Source organism: Cucumis sativus, chromosome 4 (assembly GCF_000004075.3).
Source record: "Cucumis sativus cultivar 9930 chromosome 4, Cucumber_9930_V3, whole genome shotgun sequence".
Lineage (NCBI taxonomy): Eukaryota > Viridiplantae > Streptophyta > Magnoliopsida > Cucurbitales > Cucurbitaceae > Cucumis > Cucumis sativus.
The window spans coordinates 12,889,245-12,894,073 of NC_026658.2; the positions used below are offsets into that span (position 1 = coordinate 12,889,245).

Consider the following 4,829-nt stretch of genomic DNA (forward strand, 5'->3'; position numbering starts at 1 on the left):
ACTCGCCATTTTTCTGCTTCATGTATTTAAATCCCACAATGACCATCATCGACGATTTGACTTCTCATTGAGACACACGCCTCATCTTCTTGGAAAGCCAAACTTCCTTAAATAACCCAACCCTCATTATTTCCTCGAGAAGCCATAAATATTTTCTTCCTCCAGAGAGTGGTCAACTCATCTTGACAAGACACTTTCTCGCCTCCTTCCTAGGTTTAACAACTTCTTCTCACGTTACTTTGCTAAAGGCCTAACTCTTAGTGTCCAATATAGGTCTCTCTTTTCATATAGGCCTAACTCTTGGGGATGGGTACGCGAGTTGTGAGGTTTGTGTTGGGGTGGGACAAAACATAAATGAAAATTAAGGGTGTTATTTATGGTTTATATATATATCCCTAAATCGGGTTGGGTTGGGTCATCTTGGCCCTTAATTCCCAAACTCGGTAACTAGACCCATCTTTTTTTCAATTCTTTAACCCAACCCAACCCTTACTCTTTGGATTGGGTAGTCCTGGTTGGTCGAATTATCAGGTTTTTTTTTACACCACTACTTTTTAATCTTGAATATGAATTCTTCAATCTCGTTGCTCGCAATCTCCAACCACACTTATTGTCAATGCATCTAACAAAAAGAACCTCTTTTGTAGACTTTTTTACAACAAATTGAAGAAAAAAAATTCTTTGTCAAGACACTTAATCTTATTTACATCTCTCTTGCAAAAAAATATATGTCATGCATCCAACTCCTCACTTGTAGAGCTTTCTTTGAACCAATCACTTTTTTTTTTTTTTTGCCTTCAACTTTCGGCTAGTGGAGCTGTAGTGAATTTTATCTTTTCCTTTGCAATTTTTTGTAGGAGCATCTTTTTGTTGTGGGATGTCAAACGATTCTTTGTTCATCTCAACTGGCTCCCGTGTAAAAGTATCATCTTTTGAATCATATGATTCATATGATTCCCACATAGCCAAAGTGGTCCCTATCATGTTATCACACAAGCTTACCTAAACTTCACAAACATGAACTTCATTCTCAATCTAATGTATCCATTGCAATTAGAGGATAAAGGTTTAAGTTATGAACTTGGTTGCTCCCAGATACTGAATTGTAACACATGTTTAACCCTTTCTTGCTTTGATTGCTTCTAGGCTAAAATGAGACATATAGAGGGCCTTCAATGAATTTTCACTAAGAATATAAAACTTCAAATCATGGTCATTGATTAACTCAACTCAAATGGAGGGGCTTCATTTTTCACTTTTATTGCATAAAGAAGAAACACGTAGGAAAATGAGGGGAGGTTCTTTCTATAGGCAAAAGAGAAAATGGATTTGAAATATGGAGGTCACCGAAGGTGAAGTGGTGCAAGATTTGTTTGTGTCGTCTGAAGATTCTGCAGAATGGCACCGGCAGGTGATTTTTTGTATAGATAATTAAAATTATATAGATAATAACCAAGAAAAGGGAAAAGAGCGTATTTTGTGAGGAATATATTGAGAATAGTTTTAGTATTACATAATCTGATTCTGAATAATAAATAATGGAAATGGAAATCATATGAGATTTTTGAAAAAGGAAAGTGTATATATACGGTGGTTAAAAAATTATTCAAAAAAAGAAAGTTTCCATATGAATGCAATTCTTTTTAAATTAATTGTTAGAGTAAGGGTATTGTGTCTTCTCAACCTTAAAACAAAAAGGCAAAAGAACAATACTCTGTTCCCTTCGGCTTCACGTTTTTTTATTATTCTTTGTGTACTGCTGCGTTGCACCACACACCACAGTTCTAATTTTAATATATACACACATATATAGGTAACAAATCTCCTATTTCTCTTCTCTAACTTCTAATATTCTTTTTTTTTTTCCATTCTAAATTCTAAATTCACGCAATGAGTTTCATGTCAATCATTCAATTCCATCTCTTGTTTTGATTCTGCATTATCAGTCTGTAGATTAGGGATAGTTGCAATGTTGTTCATATATTGATTACACTTTTATTTGTTTAAGAAAAAAACACTCCATCATTATCAATGTGTTATTTGGAGTCCTGAGGTTCATTTCACTGAATCCGGATCCTTAAAAAATGTCCAGACTGCTCTAGAAAGGGGAAAATTCTTAAAGTGCACCCATTGTAAGAGACGTGGTGCAACCCTTGGATGTCGAGTTGAACAATGTCAAAAAACATACCATTTGGTTTGTATTAACTGAACTATTAAGTATTATCTATCTCTTTAATCACTTCAATAACATTAATAAAATCTTCTCTTTCTTTTTTCAGGCTTGTGCACGTTTCAATGGTTGTAAATTTGATCACAAACAGTTTCTCATGCCTTGCACTGATCATCGCCATATCTTCCAACTTGAAACTCGTTTGAATTCACGTGAAAAAACAGAGTTCAAAATGGGAAAACAGTACTCAAAGGAAAATCACAAATGTATTGATAAGGATGATGATAGTAATCATGAAGATGATCAAGAGGATATTCAGCCCATATTTATTGGTGGCACTGCCACACATAGTAATAGTAATAATAGTAAAAAAGAAGTGTTAGTTATGGGTGGTTGGGAATCTGTTGCTGGCCTTCAAAATGTCATTCAATGCATGAAGGAAGCTGTAGTGTTACCTTTGTTGTACCCTGAGTTTTTCCAGAGACCTGCTATAACCCCACCAACAGGTCTTCTCCTTCATGGATATCCTGGCACAGGTAAAACACATGTTGTGCGAGCCTTGGTTGCTTCGTGTGCTCGTGCCGACTGCTTAGGAAAGTATGTTGGTGACTGTAACGACCCAACTTTTCTAAGTAAGTCGAGATCGTTAATTTTTAACAAATAAAGACTTTGATTAATATAAAACAAAACGTAAGCAATTTAAAAAAAAACATCTTCAAGTCAGGCCTGATTTTTAAACATTCAAGAAAACATAAAATAATATTATTTACAACAAACGTTTGTAAACTAAATTTCAATTCATTTTAAACCTCACAAGAACCCATAAGCGGAAGCAAAACACGTTTCCTATGGCATCACGCTTCCTTCCTGCCCCTCGCCGGTTTGCCGCCTTTATTACCTTTGCCTGAAAATTAAACATAAGAAGGGTGAGTATTTAAATACTCAGTAAGAGACCCTCTACTGGTCCCGTCAGGGGAAAATAAATTGTTAACGTTCTATTGGGACACCCTGTACAGTCGCAGTCTTGAGATCCCATAGGATACACATCTCAGTCTAACGCCCCGAGGGACATACATATCAGTCTAGTGTTCTGCGGAAACACATATCAGTCTAATGCTTCCGAAGGTGCACAATAAATTGGTGATCCCGTGGGACACCTACAAGGTACACATCCCAATACATTCTAACAATTTTCCCCTCAATACATTCTAACAATTTTCCCCTCAATACATTCTAACAATTTTCCCCTCAATACATTCTAACAATTTTCCCCTCAATCCATTCAATCCATCTTTCAATTACTTCAAAACACAAAGTTCTTTCTTTCGACGTCCTAACAGTCAACTTATTTTACTTTAGTCATATGTCTATCAATAATATGCTAATATATCAGTCAATCAAACTATACAGTCAACACACCCCTCAGTTCATCAGCACACAGTCATACTTTAAACGTAACGTACACCCAATCTAAACGAAAATCACAAGTTCACATCTGCATCTCATACAAACACAATTTACAATCTTCGTCCTGTCCACATACACACACTTATATATATATTCCATGACAATCACGATATACATTCGACGTCAAGTCTACTTCAATTCATATACATTCATATATATTTTCAGTCAATCCACAGTATACATTTAACACATACAATCCACAGTCATAAGTGAATCTAGTAGAAAATCCCTTACCTTCAAGTTAGTTAAGCTCCTTAACCACGTTGAAGTCTATGAAGAACGAACCTAAACATTAAGACAATTTCTCAATAATTCTCTTCAACGCATCAATCATTTAAATTCAACCCAATGTGAATCTTTTTACAACTTACCCAAATCTTCGCGAAAGAAATCGAGCAGTAGCTTTGCGAAGAGATGAAGTGCGACGGAGAGACCGTATACAGACGGCCGGAGATTCGCGCGGCAGTGCAGACAACGGAAGAGAAGGGATCGGCGGCGGCTGGCTTGGACGGCGATTGTGAGCGGCGGACGTGGCGGTTACTGGTTCACACGGCGGCTCGGGCTTCGACGAAGACAGAACCGGCGATGGAGATGGCAGATCGGCGCGCGGGACGACTGCTGCAAGGTTGCTTCGCGAAACGGAGATGGAAACGGCAGATCGGCGCACGGGCTGCAGCTGGGCTGCGGCGGGAAGAAAACGGAAGAGAAAGGATCGGCGGCTGGCTGCGGCTGGGCTACGGCGGGAGGAAAACGGAAGGGAAAGGATCGCGGCGGCTGGCTGCGGCGGGAAGAAAATGGAAGTCGCGGCGCACGACGGAAGAAGGAAATAGGGGTGGCGGTTGCTGCGGCTACGACGCAGATCTGGACTGAGCAGCGGTCACGTGGGCGGCGACGGCTGCTGCGAACGGAAGAAGAAGAGGAGAAGGTCGACGGTTACTGGGCTGCGGACGGAGAGAAGGGGAAGGGTGCACGGGGAGGAAGGAGAAAAGAGAAAAGAAAAGAAAAAGGAAAAAGAAAAGAAAAGGAAAAAGAAAAACAAAATATATATATTTCTTTTTCTTTTCTTTTTATTTAAATTAAATATAAATAAATATATATATATATATATATATATATATATATATATATATATATATATATATAAAATAAAAACAAAATATATATATATATATACCTTGGGGCATTACATTCT

General features: G+C 37.9%; 1 long non-coding RNA gene across 2 annotated transcripts; it reads right to left on the bottom strand.

Annotated features, from left to right (window-relative positions):
• Positions 1–2,403: 2,403 nt before the first annotated feature.
• Positions 2,404–4,659, bottom strand: LOC116403320. Of its 2 annotated transcripts, none has more exons than XR_004216014.1 (4): positions 4,009–4,659; positions 3,872–3,922; positions 2,985–3,074; positions 2,404–2,779 (listed from the first exon to the last, which is right to left on the bottom strand). It is a non-coding gene; the product is annotated as an uncharacterized LOC116403320 (long non-coding RNA). The 2 variants fall into 2 exon arrangements; XR_004216013.1 differs by having other exon boundaries at positions 2,980–3,074.
• Between the last annotated feature and the right edge of the window lie 170 nt (positions 4,660–4,829).